The sequence below is a fragment of the Nannospalax galili genome, unplaced genomic scaffold (assembly GCF_000622305.1).
Source record: "Nannospalax galili isolate Female #2095 unplaced genomic scaffold, S.galili_v1.0 scaffold1453, whole genome shotgun sequence".
Taxonomy (NCBI): Eukaryota; Metazoa; Chordata; class Mammalia; order Rodentia; family Spalacidae; genus Nannospalax; species Nannospalax galili.
This window is the reverse complement of record NW_008332666.1, coordinates 103,344-125,801: the sequence shown is the minus strand read 5'-3', so window position 1 is coordinate 125,801 and position 22,458 is coordinate 103,344. Positions and strand designations below refer to the sequence as shown.

Genomic DNA, 22,458 nt, shown 5'->3' with positions numbered 1-22,458 from the left:
CAACACTGGAGGATAAAGTTGAAGAATTGGACCATTAAAGCAAAGATTATGAATTTTTTTAAAAAAACACAGGAATGGAATATGTAGGAGAAATGGGACGACATGAAAAGACCAAATCTATGTACCACAGGAATAGAGAAGGAGAAAAATTTCAGGTTAATGGTGTTGACCAGATTTTAAACAGGATTGTAGAAGAGAATTTCCTGAAATTAAGGAAAGACATCCCCATACAAATACAGGACGCACATAGAGTATCAAATAGACAGGATCAGAAAAGAAACTTCCCATGACATATCATAGTAAAAACACTAAATGTGAAGAACCAAGAGATAATACTGAAAACAGCAAAAGAAAAATAACAAGTCACATAAAAAGGAAATCCCATTAAAATTACAGGTGACTTATCAATGCAAACTATGAAAGCCTGAAGAGCCGGGACCAAGGTATTTCCAGCTCTACATGACAATAGATGCCAACCCAGAATACTATACCCAGCAAAAATGTCTATTATAGTTGAGGGGAAACAAAAATCTTCCATGACACAAATAGCCTGAAAGAATACATGTCCACAAAACTAGCCCTTCAAAGAATACTTGAAGCAATACAGAGAGCAAAGAAGAACAACTATACATTAGGGCAATGAAAGAAAATAAACAAAAGATATAGGAAACACAAAATTACACAGAGAAGACAAACAGCAATCAAAATGACAGCAACCAATACACACCTTTCAATAATAACCTTAAATGTCAGTGGACTGAACTCCCCAGTCAAAAGGCACAGGCTAAGTGAATGGATTAAGAAACAAAATCCATCTCTTGGCTGTCTGCAAGAAACCCATCTCACCTTCAAGGACAGGCACTACCTTAAGGTAAAAGGGTGGAAAAGAATATTCCAAGTAAATAACACTAAGAAATACTTTCTACTCAGCATTCATGGAACTTTTTCAAAAATTGACCACATACTAGGCCACAAAACAAACGTCAACAAATACAAAAACATTGAAATAGTTCCATGCATTCTATTGGACCACAAAGCAGTAAAGCTCAAAATCAGCACTTGACAAAGGTCTAGTCACTAAACGAACACGTGGCTATTGAACAACACACTCCTAAACAATGAGTGGGTCAAAGGAGAAATTAAGAAAGAAATAAAAGAATTCCTGGAATTCAGCGAAAAGGACAGTACAACATAACACAACCTCTGGGACACATTAAAAAGAGTCCTAAGAAGGAAGTATAGACTCTAAGTGCCTACGTTATAAAATTGGAAAGAGCCCAAACAAATGACCTAACACTGCAACTCACAGCACTTGAAGGGCAAGAACAAAAAAAAACCCAAACTCAGAAGAAGAGATTACAAAATCAGAGCAGAAATTAATGAAATAGAAACAAAGAAAACAATACAAAGAATCAATGGATCTAAGAGCTGCTTCTTTGTAAAGCTAAACAAGATAGAAAACCCTTATCCCAGTTAACCAAAAGAAAGCAAATCCAAATCCAAAACAGCAAATCCAAATCAACAAAATCAGACATGAAAGGGGAAACATCACAAAAGACACCCAAAAGATCTAAACCATTAAAAGGGAATATTTTAAAAACCTATATGCTACTAAATCTGAAAGTTTAAAAGAAGTGGATGGATGTCTGAAATCATGGAACCTCCAAAGTTAAACCAAGAAGAGATCAACAGTTTAAACAGACCTCTAATATATAAAGAAATTGAAACAGTAATACAAAGCCTCCCAACTAAAAAAAGCCCAGGCCCAGATGGATTTACAGCAGAATTTTACCACACATTTGAAGAAGACTTCCAACCAATACTACTTAAACTATTCAAAGTAATAGAAACAGAAGGAGAACTCCCAAATTCCTTCTATGAAGCCAGCATCACTCTAATATCCAAACCGGGTAAAGGCACAACCAAAAAAGAAAAGTATAGACCCATATCCTTAATGTCATCAAGTAGAATATCAAGATCACCACAAAGAGAACCACATCCAGACAAGGCAATTTAGAGAAGCTCAGAAGGATGAAGGAGTCTTCAGAACTTGCATTGAACTTTTTCATCATTATTCATTTTGTTTCTTGTTCCTTAAGAATCACATAAACTTCATAGTCTGTCCATATGTTAATGAGCACTTGTTAATAAATAGATTGGGGAAATATATGTTGCTTTCCAATGTAATATGCTACGGCATGTGGCAGTAGAATTCTTAGTGTTTGCTTTTATGTTCAATCCAGTATTTGTCCTATTGTAGTTATGGTGAATAATGTCTCAAGTGACCTCAAGCTCTGTACAGCACTCTGAATATTTGCATATTTGAAGAACAAGTCATTGTATGCATAGAGGACAATTCCTATAAAGATTTTTACACAAAAATATTAACGATTTTCTCCTTTCACCATTCCCATGCTTTTTCAAATTTAAAGGCACAGAGAAAGGAATAATTATGCTCTTAATAGCCTTCCAGAGATGAAAGTTCCTTGTGTAACATGAAATATCATTTATGAATAGCTTTCAAATGTTCAAATCTGGAGAAAACCTAACTTCATTCAAACATGCTTGTAGGAATAATAAATGGCCCAGTCAATAGTCAGTCATGGATGGTGGGGTGTATCATAGGCCCCACCACTTTCTGAAGAACTGCTGGGAGAATCTCAAGAACTGAGTCAGTGTTTTCATTTGTGTAGGCATGGATGAGTACACCCAGCTCCAATGAGTACTTATAAACCCATGGTCACAGAGAGGGCCCTGATCAACTCAATGGCTCATAAAACGAAACAAAAGGTATGCATGAGGGAAACAGATCCATAGAGAGGAGGAAGGAGTCACAGGAGTGGGTGGACGAAAGAGGGTGGGATGTGAGAGTAATTAGAAACTGTTCTATATGTGTATCAAAGTATTCATTCTAGCTGCTTTTTTGACAGGGTCTCCCTGTAGCCCCAGCTGTCCTGGAACTCAAGCTGCTTATTTTAAACAAAAACTACCATAAATGGGTATATGCATAGATACTTAGACACACCAATACAATTACACACAAATTACACACCAATATGATTACAATTACAAAGTAATTCATGAGCATTCACAATAGTAAAAATGACAGTAAAAGAGGAAATAGATGGGATAAGTAGGAGTTTGAGATAGTTCTTATTTTATACGTATATAGTGCTAATATCTGGAGACTAAAGACAATTGCATAGTTTAAGGTTCGATGTGTAGCAAAGCTAGAGAGGCTCGGGAAACACAACAGAGGGAGAAGCTCTGGCCGTGGCCCTTGGAATTGACACAGAGATTCCCCAGGCTGCAACCTGAGGTTAGAAGCATCATCTGCAGAACTCCACTTGCTTCAGAGCAGCAACTGAGACAGTATCAGATTATGATCCATAATTCAAAATCCATGTCTTTCATGTTTCCATAATTTGCAGTGCCCCTCTAACCAGACACTAACAATATTAATAAGGACTTAAGATGTCCATCCTTTTCGGAGCCATTGTTCCGTGGAAGATAAAGATGGAATTCAAAAGTCCACTGACGCTTTTGACATTGGTTTCTCGTTTTCTCTTGTGCACCACCAGTCTATCATAGGAAAGATAAAGACTTGTATTAGTTTTTTCCGTGTAATACAGTCACACACCTTCTAACATTTCTAAACCTCTTTGCTCTGCTATTTTTTCCTACCACAACTGGTTCTTCCTTTCACACTCTGGAAGAATACAGTGAGCAGCAAGTTCAACAACAGACTTGCCTTCAGTTTTTGAGGAAAAATCCAAGACTTAAATATTGTAATGTTTACTCTTCAAAAAGATACAGAGGTGTCTGCAGCTACTTGATGCGAGTGCTGTGTGTGCTTTCTCCAGTGAGCATAGTTGTCTTCCCTCACAAAACTGCCCAAGTTCCTTACCATTAATTAAAAGAAAATGGCTCTCTGATGAGCTTCTTCTGTAAAATTAATTGCTTTTTAAATTTTCTATAAATTTAACAGCAGGGTAGGAAATAGGGGACCCCAAAGAGTCAGCTCATATAGAGAAAATTTCAGGTTTGATTTTCTTCTTGGCAAAAAAGGGAGAAACGAAAACCCTATTAAATGCAGCTTTGATAAGTTTTGGAAACAAGGCACATTCTTAAATAAAATACTGTGGATAAAATGTATGGCTCAGCACTCTCTTGACGCTCCATTAGCACTAAAGAACACTTTGCTAATTCTTTTCATATTCACTCTTATTTTGGTTATTTTTAGTTTTAGTCTCAACTGAATGAGTTACAGTGCAACGTCTGATGCACTTTGAAGTTATTATTTCTAGATAATTACCACATTATTCATCTCAAAATCACTTTACATATCTCTTCTTAAGACAGCATTTGAAAGGTGACTCCACACCTTGAAGTCTCTGTACAGACCTTCATGTTTGTCCACCTTTCCTGATGTTTTCCGGATGGCCTGTGTCCTAAGCACATGGACATGAACGTAGGGGCTCACTGCTAATCATGTAGCTTCATCTATAGCCTTCCTGCTATAGTTCAGTTTGATGAAATCTGCCTAACTACAGAGAGAGGATTCTAACAATGGCCGAGATCACTGACAAAGAGAATAGAGCCTGAGTTTGTCCAAAAGATTTGCTTTTAGCAGAAATTCAGAATACATTAGAGCATTATAGGGACCAGGGAATGGACAATGAACATTTTCCCTTGGCTAGGACCTTTGGGAGGGTAAATCCAAAAGTTACAATTAATGCTCTTTAAGGAACTATCCTGGTTAAAACAGTGTGCAGTTCACTTAGTAAAACCTTCTACCGAGAACCTTCCAGATTGGTGTTGTCCTACTGAGATGATGATGAGATTGGCACCAATCAGGATATAAAATGAGGTTATGAGCTATGGTATAAATGAAGACATCAGACGTTTCACTATTTTATTTCATTTTACTTTAGCTGACAAGCAGTATATATGCATTTAGGGTACAATGTGATGTTTTGATACTGGATACTTGTTGTACTAACTTTTCTTGGAAAAATATAAACAAACCTCTATTCACCCCAGAGAGTGCACTAACAAGTGACCAAAGAATTCTACTCAAATCTAGCTTGGCAATCCATGGAGTTTAATTGGGATTGCTTACCAGAATATAACCAAAAAAGGCAATAACATGAAAATAATATACTGGCAAGTGTATCAGTGTCTCATGAGTTACATATGACCAGGTGACCATATTTTCTCTTTTGCATAAGGTATCCTCTTTTAAGTGTATTTTCCAATGATCTCCTCTTTTGCTCCTCTAAATTCCATGGTTCATTTAGTAAAGCTTATGGTTCCAAACTTTTCTACCAAACATCTAAGATGCATTCCTGTGGAGGAAAGGAATGTCATACACAGCCTCAGGCAAGTTCTTGTGGGAAAAATCATAGCTCATACTTACAACTATTCTCTACGTAGAAAGGGGCCTTAACTTGGCATTGACTCTGAACAAACTGGAGATCTTACCACAGACCCCAAGTTAATAATTGGAGCTTCCTTTTTGTGGTGATAATATTTCTGCTCTACCAAAATCATGAGCTAGTGTATTATTTAATATATATCCTATGTATAACTAGGCAGTTTCGGGAAATGAGACAGTACAATTCAATGGGGTTTGATGTTCAAACCATTTATTAGGCCCAAGTAAATTGTGTGTTCTAGTAATTCACTCTTGTGGTATCTACTTAATTTATTACCTCATGTAATACTCACAGGCACTTCATGGAATGTTCTGTGACACTTTAGCATGGATAGAAAAAGTTTATATTAATTCAGTTTAGAATACTCACTGATATAGACTATTTCTGAGCTTGGAATTAAATCTTGCCATGACTGATCATCTTTTCAAAACAACTACTGAGCCAGGTATGGTGGTGTATACCTTTAATATCAGCACTCAGGAGGCAGAAGCAGGCCCATCTCAAGGCCAGAATGGTCTACATAGTATGTTCCAGGCCAACTTTGGCTACAAAAAATCCTGTCTCAAAAAAAACACACTGCCAAACAACAACAACAAAACTATTACTGAATACTAATTATTGAAGTATTTATTATTTAACACAATAAAATAAGAGCTCACCTATCCACTACCCAGCTTCAGAAAAATGTGCAACATCATTAACACAATTAATGTGCAATATTTTCTTCTGCCTAATGACTTCTCTCATTCCCAAGGTAAATTTTTATCTTTAATACTTATCTTTGCATCTTAATATATGCCTAATTAAAATTCAATCAAGTTCTGAAATTTGAGATTGAAATAAATGGCATTATACAATATTTATTTTTGACAACTTGTCTGAAAAAGCATATTTGATTGTGGTTTCACAGAAATTCATTAAAAAGCTAAAAAATATAAAAAAGCAACACAGGGGATAAAAACCTTTGAGGAGTAGCACACATACACAGAAAGAGACCTATATTCAAAGTTTCTGAATTGACCAAATATGGTATTTTTTTATAGAGGCCCTCACTAAATTCTTCTCCCATTTGTCAGTTTGAAGGGGTGGAATGAACATGCTTTCCTCACTGAGGAAAGAAGGTTGAGGCTGGAAGGTAAGGGCACTCCTGAGATGGTGACTTAGCTCTGCACTGTGGCTCTGAGAGGTCCGTTTAAAAACTCATAAGTAAGATAGCTGATTCATTTTACTTTCCTCAGTTACAACATCCTCTTCACTGAGGTCATCCAAGAGATTATTTTTCTATGTAGCCTAAAATTAAGCACTGGAAACTTTTAAATAGCTACCTTGAGAGTGGGAATAACATATTATTCTACAATTCTCTGCTTCTAAGTGTGTAAGTGAGTCCCTGAGGACCTGAAGAAAATGAGCTCATCACTATCAGTACTGGCACCTAACCAGCTCAGTAATGAGATCCCAAGAGTCCACCTTCATAGTCAGAAGGAACCGAGTGCTTTAAAAATATCACTATCTAGTTTCTAGTCCTCAAACAGCACAAATGTTCTCTATTCCAGTCCGGAATGACTGTGTACTCTCATCTTGGGGAATTGCTTGAGTTAAATCAACAAGTTTTTAATTGGTTTTTAATAAACCAACTATTGTTTTTCTTTTCTCTCTCCCCAGAATTAAAAAGATCATGGTAATAAGAAACAACAAATTCTCAGTGTCAGACAGGAGAAACGTTGCTTTGAGTTGTTGGTCAAGGTAGTTCAAGAGACTCCAAAAATAACACAGTCTATTGCTGCTGCCCTTGATTGCCTCTGAGAACTTGAACATAAGACTCTATTGCTGAATATAGGGCATACTTCAGACACAGGACTTGAAGCAATTCAGATGGAACTGACCTGGAAGCCTCCTCCCAGAAGACTAGCTCTCATGGTACCAGAGGATACTATGAAAGCTCTAAGGGAGAAAACCAATCACAAGTCCAACCCACCTGTAAAGCCTAGTAGCCACAACAATGATCAGCACAGAAAACTGTTATTGGTGAAATAGTGGAAATTTTATCAACAGCTATCTAATTGGACTTAAGGCCCGCTCAGTGGCAAGGAACTCATGTGTAGTATTGTAAACATAGCCAAATATACATGACTGGAGAGGTCATAGAACCTAGAGAAAACTCTACCTCTGTCACATCCCTAGAAAAACATAATTTCTTACTGTGTGCTAAATAAGTATCCTTATACTTACAGACAAATATATCTCTCACCACTCATCAAGGAAGCTTTTTTTTTTTTGCAAAATATAAAGACTATTACAGAGTTCCACAACTGGTCAAATACAGAGAATAAGTGTCTGTGAGATGCCCAGCCCCAAGTGACATATATGTAATGGAACCACTTCACCTAAGGATGACAGAACAGCAAAACAGGGGGTAGAGAGAATATTAATGCATCTTACAGCTCTCAACAGTGAGGCTTTCTTATGCAACATAAGGTGAAGAACACAGAAGGCCATAACTGGCCAAAATGTAGAGAAGAGTCTGAAGAGTACATGTCCCTGGATTGGAATCCTGCATTAAACCTCATCCACCTAGGGCTCAGGGGCCATTGTGAAAGAGGGGTCAGAAAGGCTGTAAGAGACAAGAGTGGTAAATGACCACGAGGAAACAGTCTCCAGGCTTTTAGGAGCTTGCTCATATGATCTTACAGTAGTGTTGACAGCTTGTATAAGACCCATGCAAACTCAAACCGGACAAAAACCCAGCATAGAAGTGGGAAAGTGGATAAGGAGTTCCAACCTTAGCTGAGGAACTATTGGCAACTGATAAGTGCTTGGTGAGGTAAAGTTGGTCTTCTTTAAGGGAGTGACTGTGGACAGACTGATCAGGATCCGATGGAAGAACTCACACCAAGGGACACAGAAACTCGACACCATAAGCCTTAACATAAATGACGGGATGCATGAAATTTGGTTGCGGGTGCTGTGGGAGTACAAATAGGGATGTAGTACATGAAATACACAAAATTTCAATAAAAATTTTTAAAAAGAAGGAAACTCTGCTTTCATTTCATGAAGAAGATAGGAAAATGAAAGATTTAAGTGAACAAAATAAAAAACATTTTTAATTGATTTGGATTCATTAACAGCATGTTCATATAAGTAGCATCAGAACAGTTTAAAGTCTATGTATGATTTTCTGCCTTTCAGATCTCACACTATGCACCCTCAGTAAAAAAGGAGAGGCAAAGAATATTTCTTTTGAAGAAACTGATGAGAAAACATTCCCAGAGTGCAGTTACACAGGCTGTGGCTGTGTATGCAGGAGCATAACTCGTGAAAATAAATCTGCGGTTTTTCAGGGCTACTGTCATTTAGTTCCACTCCATCAGAAGATCTGATGCTGGGTTTTAGAGGCATTTCAGTTATCTTCATGAAAATGTTATAAACGGGACAGTTTTGTTTGGGACATGCCACTAGACATATTGTATAAAAGGTAAGATAATGTGATCAGTTATCAAGTGGATGTTAGTATGACATAAGAAAACTGAGACAGAAATGGTCAGATAGGACCAGATAAAGAACAGTGAGAAATTCCAGTACTCCACAGAAAGATCTTGAGACTGAAAAGTTAACAAAGAAACTTCATTCTTAACTTGCATTATTGATCAAAGGAAATTTATAAAATATTGCATCCAGTAGATGTGGAATACATATTCTTTACTGAACTTCATGGAACTTTCTCTAAAATAAATTACATTTAATTCATAAAAGAAAAAATAAATAAACAAAATAGAGAAATAAGTGTTAATATCTTATCAGATCATCATAATGAAGTAAAAATTTAAGTAAATAACCAGAGAAAATGCATAAATATGTGGTGATTGAACAATGTGCTTTTGAACAATACATGAGCAATTGGAGAAATCAAGATAAAGGCAAAACTTCCCAAAATAAAGTGAAACAAAACACTACTTACCAGAATCAGTGGGATACAATTAAGACAACTCTAAGGTGAAATTTGTATCCAAGGGTGTGTACCTTAAGATTGGGGCTGGAGAGATGGCTCAGTAGTTAAGAGTACGGGCTGCTCTTACAGAGGACCCAGGTTTGGTTCCCAGGACCTACCGGCAGCAAACAACTGTCTGTGTTTCCAGTTCCAGGGGACCAGATGCCCTTTTCTGACCTCCATTGGCATTGGAGGACATGGGTACACTTACATACATGCAGACAATTCACTCAAACACATAAAACAAAAATAATAAATAAAATACACTAAACTAAAAAATTCAGTACCAATAATCCAGTTAAAAAATGAGGTAATGGCTTGAGTAGGCTCTACTCAGAAGAAGGATAAATGGCCAGTGAAAATCATCAACACCCTGATAAGTGCATAGTAAATAATCAGTAAATATTTGATAAATGCAAAGTAAAATAATTCTGCATTCCACTTCACCCCAGTCAGAATGGTTATTATCAGGGAAAAAAATTAACAAATGTAAGTGAATGTGTATAAAAAATTATTCTCTTATTCACTGTGGGAGGTACTATAGATTATTCTACCCACTATAGAAATAATTATAGATATTCACTAAAAGTTGAAAATAGAGTTTTTGAATTATCAGAGCCAGTTTATTATACATATATCTGCAGAGAAATCACCCATGTTTATCCCACTACTGTTTATAATAGGTTATGGAATCCATCTAGGAACCTAGTCATGAATACTGGATAAAAATTTTGCTTGCAGGGCTGGAAAGATGGCTCAGCAATTAAGAGCACTGACTGATCTTGCAGAGGGCCTGTGTTTGATTTCCAGCATTCTCATGGCGGCTAACATTCATTTATAACTCCTGTTCCAGGGGATCTGACACCCTCTTCTGATCTCCATGGGCATTGCATGACACAGGTGCACTTACATACTTGTAGGCAATACACTCATATACATAAAATAAAAATAAAATATTCTTTAATTTTTTTATTGCATGAAAAATTAGATTTTATAGGCAGATTGAAATTATGTTAATTCCATGGAAATATATATAGCTGGAAGTCAGTCTGTTAAGTGAAATAAGCATGTTGTTCATAGGCCTCAGGAATGGATCTGCTATTATTCTGGTAAATGAGCACAATTGCAAATTGTCTCAAAATTCCCATCTCTGGGTCCATAGTACAGTGTAGTTCTCAGTCCTCATGAGGTAAATTTCTTTGTACAGTGGATAGCAGCTAATGAAGAAACTTGCAACTGATCAAAGTGCAGAGAATAAGTTTCTGTGGAGTGCTTAGACATAAATGTGACATCTGAATAACACCCTCCCCCCAGGCTCAGGGAGTATTACTGAAGAGCAAGCAGAAAGATTGTAGGTGTCAGAGGTCAGGGTGGACTCCAACAAAAGTGTCTTCTGGAAAAGCATAGAATGCTGCACTACAGAACTCACAGCAACTGTGGCTGCCTGCATAAGATCAAGCTAGTCAACATTAAAACATGGAGAGAAGAGGGGTTCAAGGGCCCCAACCCCTAGCTGAGGGAATTGTGGCTGCTAGGGAAAGGAGAGTCTGTTTTCTTTAAGGTAGTATCTCCTGGTTGGTCAACCTGGGTCTTAAATTGTGAACATGTGTCATTAATACTTATTCTTCTCTTCTTTGGGCCTCTATGACTGCCACTTCTCTGGGAAGACCTCACCCTCCCCTTCTTGTCTTGGACTTGAAAGGAACTCTCTCACAGAATCTTCTCCTCACTCTAAGGATGAAGAAAGGTCCAAAGCTCTGGAAGCTTCCCACTGAGTCCTTGGTTTATGATCTACTCCTCTGTTCCTTCTTTACCCTGGACTTGGAAGGCTCTCTGCTTCATGTTCTCTATGACTTAGGTGGCTCCGGAACTCTAGGAAATTCCCACTGGGCTCCATATGGCCCCTTCCTTCTCTGCTTCATACTCTCTCTGGCCTATGACTAAAGGTGGCTCAGAAGCTCTGGTGGCCTCCCACTGTGTAATTGCCCTCCACCCATACCTGTCTTCCATTTTTGTCTGTCTTTGTCCTCTTCCAGTGTCTCTCTTTCTCCCTCACTTTGCTGGGGATGGTCTCTGATCTCTGACTGATACTATTATTTTCAATCCAATTTCTTCCACCCATTACTCAAGGATGTCTCTCCTTCCAACCAGTTATGGGTTCCTTGCACAGTCAGAATGCCCTAATCCCTCTCTCCCCCTCTGGTAATCCTTGTTCTGTGTCTGGACTCAGCTGCAACAGACATATAGGTCTCTGTAAGCATGTGCACTTTACTAAATTATTCAGAGAAGCGTAGTTTATGTTCTTCATATCCCTTTTCTGGATATGCTTTCTTTAATGTTTTAGACTGCCCTAGCAGTACTTCTTTGCTTTTCTCCAAACCTTTCTTCTCCTGGCCATGTAACTGCCAGTCCACCATGTATCTCACTTCAATGCAGGGTCTAAAGTCTCTTGGCTTTGTTCTGAAGTTTCTGTTTGGGTCCATTCTTAAACTCTTTTATACACGAGACTGAGAACCTTCTAGGGGACAGTTGTTCTTTCTCCTTATGTCATCTTGGTGACCACTATGGGATCCCAAAATTCTAGCAACAAGTTATTTGTTGGCCATATGGTAATTTTCTACAGGTGCGCTGAAATTAGCTGCAAAACAGGTGAACTCCTTTATCAATCTTGCTATCTGGCCTTGGAGTATTTGAGACTGCAAAATGCATGCCTCTCTTACAAAAGAAAAAAAAAAGACTTTTAAAAGCCATTTCTTTCCTGGGCTTTTTCTCAGGCTTTTGAAAATTTTATTCCACCATGGTTTTCTCATGGGTAGGCTCCATGGCTGGGGGGCAAGAGAACACTCCAAAGGCCTGGAATTTAAACCTTAGTCCCCACTGGGTGCAAACCAGTCCTTAGACCATGTGGTCCCAAGACAGTTACTTTTCTAAATAGATGTAAGCATTTTTAATTTCAGCGAACAAAGGGAGTCACACTCCATGGTCCTGTGAGACGTGTACTCCCAGAGCAACAGCCCAAGGATGTGTTTACTGGACATAGATTCCCACTTTTTTTTCCCTGATGCCTTCATGAATTTCTGTTTCAGGAACAGATTGTATCTAAGAATGAAAAGATCCAGAGGATGAGGCTTTCCATTCACAGTTACAATATATGGTGAGAGACATGGACTCCCTTCCTTGGTTTGAGACCATGAATTCATTTACTTTGCTCTCCTATTTGGGGCCTATATATCTGAGGGTAATTTCTCCTGAAATATGTGAATCCCAAAGGGATCCTGGTGGGTTATGGGCTTATTTTATAATAGAACCGTGCTCACTATGGTAGCCATGTGCCTTGGTCACCATTATGGCTGGGGACCTCACCTCACCAAAAGGGAGGCAACCATGTGATCTGGTCTCCATCTTGTTTGATGACATTATCAGTATGGGGACAGTTACATGGCTTGGTTACCATCTTGGACAGTAACATTTTCAAACTGGTGGTGGCCTGTGTGACTTTGCCAACATTTGAATTCAGTCACATTGCATAATTCAACATGGCAACAGCCAAGAATTTACTGGTACTACTGAACTCTAGTGGATCATGAAAACCTGGGAATTCCCTAGACTAATCATCTTACAATTTTTGGTTTGATTCTCATCTTGGATTCTTGATGAAATCATAGAAAAGCAAGCAATTCCAACAGTTTCTATTGCCTTGTAACAAGGCCAATGCACTTTTATGTCAGATTAAGGAGATAAAATCACACTCCCACAATGGAAATTTTAACATATTGTAACATGTTTCTAAATGGAATTAATTTGAGTCCTAGATTTTATTTATTCTTAAACTGAAGTCTTAATATTTACTGTCCTTCCTGTCTCCTCTGATATATGTTATGCTAATAACTTGGACAAAGGGAACTCTGCTGGTTTAATATGTAAAGGCATCTCCCTGTGCAAGAAACATTAAATATTTGTCTTCTCTTTCAAAACTGTAAAATTTAGAATGTGGTTTATGACAAGAAATTCTAGTCTTTTAACCCCATCACACCTTGTAAGACTTTCTTAAGGCCTGGGTGCATTCCTGAACCTTATGATCAAGGTTAACTGAGTTCTTCTTTCTTTAAGCAGATTCTTTTAAACTAGATCTTGCTGACCATGCAATGCACACTTCTGCAAAAGTAAAATCTGCCTTGCCAAGTTACTTTTGCTTTGTCTACATCTTCATTGTGAGGTATTTATAGGGTTAATGGATTGATGGGGTTTTATTTTTAACACCATTCAGTTTTAGATCTTCAAAGGGAAAGAAACTCTTCCTTAAATGTGCACGGCAGACTTCACCCTTTCTTTTAGACCACTAAGTCCTTGTAGATATTAAAAAGCTAGAATGTAAGCTTTTTGTCTCATCCTACTCTTTGGTGAGCCTAGATTTAATGTAATTCTTTTATATGTGTCCATGAAAATTATTTGCATGTATTGTTTGTGTGAAGACAATTTTTGAACTCTGGCCACGTCAGTTTCTTTTCTCCTTTCTCATTCTTTTATTGTGCACAAGAATTATTTGGGTGTTTTGGCATTCCTAATAAAATACACATGTACAACTTAATAAATATAAATATTTTGATGAGGTATTCAATGGCCTTATAATCTTGGGTACCTGAATTATTTTAAAATTCATTAAACAGTGTCTCCAGGTCTATTAAGTATTTCACAAAACTTTTAAATTCTAATTGTTTGTACAAAACAACATCTAAGTCTTTTGTATAAAAATCCTATTTGTTAAATACCATTTTTGGTTTTGTTTGCTTTCAAGGTGTTTTAAGGTATCCATTTTATTTGTCTGCCTCAATGGTGTTTTGGTTTAAAAATAAAATAACAAAAACCATATTCTCAACAGAGTAATTACAGAATCTTCATTACTAAAATTAATCTTATATATAATTAGATATGTATACACAGTAAACATGAGTTTATGTTTCTTAAAATTAATTGACTTATAAGTGAAGTCTCACACAAACTAAAACTGTTAAATTAACACAAAAATATTTTTTCAGATCAAAATATTATCTCTTTAATCCTTATCTACCACATGGTTAGTATTACTCAAATATGTAAATTAATTTTACTACAGTTCTTTCTTCTACCTATCATCTATCTATCATCTCTCTATCTCCCTATAATCTATCATCTATCTATCTATCTATCTATCTATCATCTATCATCTATCTCTCTATCTCCCTATCATCTATCTATCATTTATCTATCTATCTATCATCATCTATCTATCTATCTAATCATCTATCATCATCTGTATATCTATGAGATAAAATATTAATTGCTTGGTAAATTCTCACAACAAATAGTAAATTTATATGTGAATGTTACTAAAAATTTTTATTGAATGTCTGAGCAGGGTTATAGCAGTTTTCCTTAAGTAATTATAATGGAGGTTGTGAACTTCAATTTGATAATGTTTTGCTATGTAGCAGTTGTGTCTCTCTACCTAGTATTTATACTCCTTTGAAACCTAAAGCAAGATTTTGGTAGACCACGCTTTGGAGTACATGAACCAAAAAAGATTTTTAATAGCTTTGTGTTTTCTATAAGGTTTACCTGGGAAATTATAAAAAAGCATCAATAAAAGTATTTTAAAATTTATTTGAACATTACATCTATCAGGATAAAGGTTTTTTTTAGTTTCTTAATAATTTTATTTTCAATCTCATCATCAACATAACACTTAATTTCAGTAATTTTTCATTAAGGAATAATTTTTTAGATGCATCATTAATACATTATTAATAAGGCAAGTTTCTTAAATTGTGTAGATGAGTTCATAAAACTCCATAAATGTTTGGTCCTGGCTCTTTTACTAGTTTGTAATATCTACATCCACCTTTGGATCACTAAAGTTTCAAAACCTGAATAGATGGAACATGCTAATGAGGACTTTAACTAACACTCCTCCTGGGAGGCACAAACTCTAACAGTCCCTGTCCTCCCACCGTCCTTATGACGAAATGAGGAACAGTTTCTTGAAACCACAGTTTGGGGAACTAAAGAGTTTATAGGGTTTTCATACAAATGCATGGGTGAGGGGTTACTTACAGGAGTGTGGGTGGTGGTGGGCTCCCCTGTGTATTGGGACAGAGACAGACACTGAACTCTTGGTGGCTGTCCAAGATGACCAGATCACCCCTTCTCTCTGGCTTCCCCTGTCCCTATCCTTATTCCCTTCCTCATGTACCAGTCAGGCCAACTGGTTGGATGGATGGTATGATCGACTCTCTCTGCACCTCCCCTCCTACAGAGCATACGCAGTCAACTTTGTTTGTGTTGATTGGAGCAAGTGGTAAATTCAAGTTTGAGAAGAAGGTGTCTGTCGCCAGCTTCCCAGTCTTTATTGCCAGGTGGAGGACAAGTCCATACAACAAGAACCTTACTGGATCACACTCTCAAAAGAAACGGCAGTAAATTAAAATTAAGTTACAAATGAAAAGCTGCCTAATGTGTGCTAATTTCTTTAGGGTTGATATTGTGACAGCAAGGGTGGTCATAAAATTAGCCCAAGTAAACACTGAGGTATAACTGATGTGTACAATAGTAAGTTAAGTTTTAGACTATAAAATATAGCTAAATTAATAGGAAACCATAAAAGAAGAAAATTCTCAGTGCATGAACTGAGAACCAAAGTTATATTAAATTTGTTAAACTATAGAATTCAATAATTAAGAAAGTTCTTCACCAAAGTACTGTTAGAACCTGGAAGGTCTTCACTGTGACTCAAATCCTTCCAAGGCTGATGGGTCTAAATTTAATCAATAAGCTCCTACAAAACTCTCTATCATGCTTATTTGGCCTGTGTATCATCTTTACCAAAACTCCCAAAGCATTAAACCAAGCAAGAATGTTCTCATAAAAATTTAGGTCAATGGGCTGGAGTGCTTAAGAGCATTGGTTGCTCTTACAGAGAACCTGGGTTCAAATCCAAACTCTCAAATGGTGGCTAACAACTGTCTGGGACTCCAATGCCAGAGAATCTGACACCTTATTCTGTGGTCCATGGGAACTACATGACACAGTTGCAAAATACTCTCTCTCTCTCTCTCTATATTTTTCTACTTTTCAAAATTATACCACAGGAAATCTCCCATGAAATTAAAGACTAAAGGAAAGTTTAGTAGTAAATTTAAAACAGAGTTCTTAATTAAACTAGTCTTTGATTTATGCATATACTGCTTATCATCCTCAGGTTAATAAAATGAATTTATAGAGGGAAATAGAACATAAAGAGGTAAGCATGTTAGCATTGTGCTTGAATAAATATAACTAGCCTGAAACATCCAAATCACACTCATGAGGTTTCATAATAGTTACTTTGGACCCGCTCTTCTGTTTCTCTTCCATCTTGGTTCACATGCTTGATTTAGATTATTACCTCTTCATCTCACAAGATTTTAGAATCAAGTGATTCATGGCCAAGAAACAAAGAAACAAAAGTGACTGACTCCTCAATGAACCGGAATGAAAACCGGTGGCAAAACTGCCAGAGAAACCTGAGGAGGAGAGCCGCGTTGGGTGTAAGCATTCATACAGGATGGCACCACTGTTCGTGCTGAGTCACGGTCTATCTGTAGATCAAGACTTTCCACTTGTGCAGTTTGTTTAAATGGGAATAAGATTTTATGTTTATCTTCTCTACTTGAGCAAGTGGGTTGACTCAAACAATAAATATGTGGAAGCTATAACATTTTTAAAAGTATGTCTGACAAAATATTTGCCTTGATTCTCCCCGTTCTTTCACATTATATGTGTTCTTTTATCCCATTACTATAACGACATTTCACTTCCTGCTTGAACCATGCTCCCCAGCATTCCCCTATCTCTCCCTTCACTTCACCTTTATTCTACTGCCCCACTCCCTCAGTCGGACCCTCCCCTACCAACAGCCAGTTTCTATTTTCCTACCTTCCATATTTAGTCCATGTTAAACACACAAAAAACTTGAAGTTAAGAACATGGCATGAGAGAGAACACGTCATCTTTGTGGATTTGATCCTAGTGGACCACCCTAGGTATGGTGACAGAGAAGTGGAGGAATGGAGGGGAAGGAGGTAGATTAACCAGCACCAAAGACGTATGAAGAATCCTTATGAAACCCCACTGCTTGCCAGTTAAATAAATATATGTTTTAAAAGGAGTTTGAACAGAAGTATCCCAAATTATTAAAATGCTGCCCCCAGAAGACATTGGTTATTAAATGAAAATATCAGTGTCAGGCAATGAATACCACTGTACAGAGTATTTGTTAGAAAGTGCAGACACCTGAAATAATACCGACCACTGCCATTGTTTTGTTGCCCCCGTCACTAGATAGTGAGACCCTACTACCGAAGTCATCACACATTTCAGTTTCAGGGCACAGAGAAATCAGTTTTACATTGAGAGAAAATTCTCTCTTTGCAGGCTAGCTTTCATAGTGCTAGAAGGTTCTATGCAAGTTGCTGGGGGATTAAAGCCATCAGTGCTATTACCAGCAGCAAACACCTCATGCTACAAAATCAGCCTTTAAGGCAAGGTGTGCCTCCTGGTGTGATGAGAGCAACACTGTTGATGGGGTGAGCACCTTTTCTCTGGATTAAGTTTGAAGCCTGATAAGCAAAATAGAATTCATGACTGGTACTGTAAAGAAGGTAAAATAACAATACAAAACAAAACAAAACAACACCACCACCAGAGAATGGTTGACATACCATTGTCTCCCACTTTCTCAGACTTTGGACTCTGGTGGAGACCCACTTGCTTCCAAAGTGCTCCAAATTTCCCCCAGCAGGTGTTGTGACTTCTCTTTATAGTGATGAAGACAGGGCTAAAAATACATGTTTAGGTATACATACAGATGAAACAGTCAAGGTAGATAGAGAGTTCCTGCTGATTCTGTCTCTGGAGAGCATTAATAATATAGGTTTATTTACAACAGAAAGGATAGAAATGACTAAAATTAAAAAAAAATTTCATAGTGTTACACTTAAAGTGATATATTGACATCCTACACAACAATAAAAAGTACAAAGACACTGGTTTACCTAATACAGAGACAACACTCATAATTTTGAGAGGAAAAAATAAAGCCAAACTTTAAGGACTGCATATTATCCTGTATCAGTCATCCAAAAACTTGGGTAATAAATTGTGACAAATAAGTGAGCATAATATTTATCACAGAGATAACTATCAAGATAAGTGTACTCTAGGAACAGACTATGATGGAATGGGGACAGGAGGCAGCATGCTCCAATATTGTGTAACTCATACCCTGACCCAGTGCTAGCTATATGTGCATATGCCCACCTGACATTTTAAATATCTGTGCTCTTACAATACATGGCTTATACCCCCAAGCCCTTTAAACTACATTAATTATGTAATCATCATCACATGCTATTCTAATGGACAACAGATACAATTTTGATTCTCAGTAATCAGTGTTAAAGTCAGCCTACAGAATATAATAATTCCAATATTTTTTAATATTTTCATTTTCCAGTGTATATCACTTAGATAAATGGCCTTAAGTTCCCTTGCAGAAATTCAGTTGATGAGCTGAGGGCTGAAGAGATGGCACAGTGATTAAAAGCACTGGCTGTTCTTGCAGAAGACCCAGGTTCAAATCCTAGCACCCACATGGCAACCAACAACCCTATGTAAATCCTGTTCCAGGGGATCTAACACCACCTTCTGCCCTTCGCAGGCACTACACTACATGGGTGCACTAACACACATGCAGGCTATGTACTCAGAAACATAAAATAGAATAAAATAAAAAAACCAAAATAAAATAATAAAATGAAAAGATGAGCTACAAGATATTTGTTTACAGTGTATCAGGGTCTCCTTAAGGAGACCAGACATTTTGTCCTCTTTATTTTGTGGATTTTAAATCTCTGAATTGAATCAAAGTGTGAAATTTATTAACAAGTCGTGGCTTCTTATTTTGGTGTAAACCAAAACTTGGTCACCAAACTTGAGGAGTTTTTCTTATATAGAATTACTTATTACTTTCAACTGCTCAGAATTTTACAGCCTGGAGATCCATTTCCATGAAACGGATACTCAAACAAAATTAGGAGTGCATCAATTTATTAGTGAAATTTCTTCTGAGGAATGGAGAAAAAGTGAGAGGGAAGAGAGAAAGAAAGAGAGAGAGAGAGAGAGAGAGAGAGAGACTCAGAGTACAAAATTTCTAATTGATATGTCAGTTGGTGACAGTGACCTAGAATATGAGCCTACCACGTTGTCATTGCAAAGATGTTCAATGGGAACAGAGCTTTGATGAAATACTGTCTTGGATCTGGAACGCACAACTAGACACTTAGTTCACACTTGTCAGAACACCTCCATGACTGCCACTGTGGAATTTTAGATGGTGGGAGTACCCCATCCAGTTGGATTTTTCCCAATGTCTGAAGTACAAATTCAATTATTAGGGTTTATTTATTTCTCATAAATGCCCAGAATCTGTTTTTGGAAGTCTGCTGAATTTCCAAACAGTATTTCAGGAAAGTACACAAATTGTCTCAGTGTGGAATAGCAAAGTTTTCAAGAGTTTATGAGAAGGCACTGTGACTTTCAAGTCTACCTATGCAGCTTGATGTATGCATGATGTTATAACAAAACACTATAAGAGGGGGTACCACAAACAGAAAACATTTATTTATCACAGGTCTGGAAATTATAAAATACAAGGTCAAGGAAATCTGGTTCCTGCTGCCTGGCTTACAGATATCCATCTTTTGGGCTATTCTCGTATAGACAAAAGAAAGTGAAAGAGCTCTGGTCTCTTGTTCTCTTCTTATAAGAAGACTATAGCCTTCATGGATTCCAACTTCCAAACGTTAGTTGAACTAAATTATCTGTCATGAAGTTAATCTTAAACTGCCATCATGTGAGGGTTTGAGCTTTAGCAAGGATGGAAACTTAAACCTTCAGTCGATAATTCTTTCTCACCAATAGAAACTCTGAGAATACTGAATTACCTCTTTCTTCCAATGGTAAATTCTAACTCCTGACCCTGGACAAAGCTTCTCCTGCATTCTCCTCTGCCCTCAAAAGAAGACTTGAAGACAAAGATGTGGTACCAACGGGCAATGCAATACAGTGCACAGCGCAGAGTGTCTGCTCTTTCTTTTACTTCTTTAAATAGAATATTTTGGCAAATTTGAACACTTCTGCTTACTGAAAATCTGTGTCACAATGATCTCTGAACCCTGTATTTTACTGTGATATCCATATGTTTTGTTGTGTACCAGGTCTTGTATATATGGTTAAGCAAAAGTGAAAAGTTTCACATATCCAGATATTTCAAACTTTAATAATCAAAAATGTACCAATCATTGATTCTGTGATCATTGATAGCATAGATGAAGTATGCATATAGATATTCACTGTATATATCACTGTATAGATAATCCTAAAGGCAGTAGTTGGTCAAGAGGCTGTTTATGAGGTGTTATGTGAACTATAGTATGATATAAGCTCTCTTCACATTGATAAAACACTTTTGCAGCACACAGATCCCAGAAAAATTTAAAATCAAAATGGCTAATATTTATAGACGATGACTACACTGCTCCAGCCAGTATTACAATATTTCACACAAACTAAACTTTTAAAAGGTATTTTTTATTTATTTTTATTTCATTGAGTGTTTTGTCTGCATGTATATAAGTGTACATACATGCAATACAGCATCAGATCCCCTGGAACTGGAGTTGTTGACATTTGTTTGGCACCATGTGCATGCAGGGACCCAAACCTGGACACTCTGCAAGAACAGTCAGTGATTTTACCTCTGTGAAATCTCTCCATCCCTAAAATAACTTTTTAAATTATCATACTAAGCCTCTAAAATATGCATCGCTACCATTCTCCTATTTTAAATCATATAAACTTGGAAGTATTTAAAAGTTGAATAAGTTTTCAAAGTTGACACACTAGAATCACCAAGATGTCAACACAATAAGCTGGGCTCCATAATCTGTCCCCATAACTGCCTCATTCTGAAATGTCTACATTATAGAATATACTTATTACTACTATGTAAAGAGGATGGCTAACTTTGTTTTGTCAGTTTTTACCTATTTTAATTAATTATATTTTTTAATCATTTTTTTTAATTTTTAATAACTACATGATTAAAAGAAGCATTTCACTATAGCATTAACATATTCAGTAACACACTCCAGAGCAAGAGTACATCTTTTCACAAGTGGGTGCAAGTTTCTAGGCTCACAGTTGAACTAATACAGTTATATGATATTGAACTCAGTATAAGCCCTGTAAGACATAAAATTAAATGAGTTTTTAACCTTTAAAAAAGAGATCCATTTCATTTTAGAACATATTGTTCCTTGCAGAAAGACTCATTGTTTTTGCTACTAACACTGAGATGTTGGTGCATATGCACCTCTAATCTGTATGTATCTGATTATTACTAGTCAAAATCGGTTGGACTTGGATCCCTGGCATCTGTGTGTCTATAAAGTCATCGGATGGATTTTAATGGTAATGTTTATCACCTCTCCTAATTAGCGTGGCATAAATTTCCATGCTTCCTCCTCAAATATAATACATTTTTAAAATTTGTTGATGTGTGTGTGTGTGTGTGTGTATCACACAGAATACCCCAAACCATCTTATTCAACTATACACCCACTTCCCAGATGGCACCCTCCCATAGCCTCCCTCCCCCACTAGAGTCCTTATACTCTGATATCCCTGTTACTGTCTGTTCTGTTGTGGAACCCCAGCCATTCCCCACTACTTGCCCTTCTGGTGAATCTACTCAGCCTATCTAGAGGTCTTTCTTTTAGGAGGGTCAGTTGTTCCTCCTCTGGCAGCAATCAGTTGTCAATATTTCTTTAGATAAGATTGGGATCTGCAGTTCATTTTCCCAGTTCAATGCAGGGTTACTATCTGGGAGTCCCTTTGGCCACCCTGGCCAACAACTCAAAAGAAGGTATCTCCTATCTGGCAAGGTTGCTTGTTATT

General features: G+C 37.1%; 1 pseudogene; it reads right to left on the bottom strand.

Moving 5' to 3' along the window:
- The window catches only part of LOC103729571, a 25,221-nt pseudogene extending 23,149 nt beyond the window's left edge, over positions 1–2,072 (bottom strand).
- Between the last annotated feature and the right edge of the window lie 20,386 nt (positions 2,073–22,458).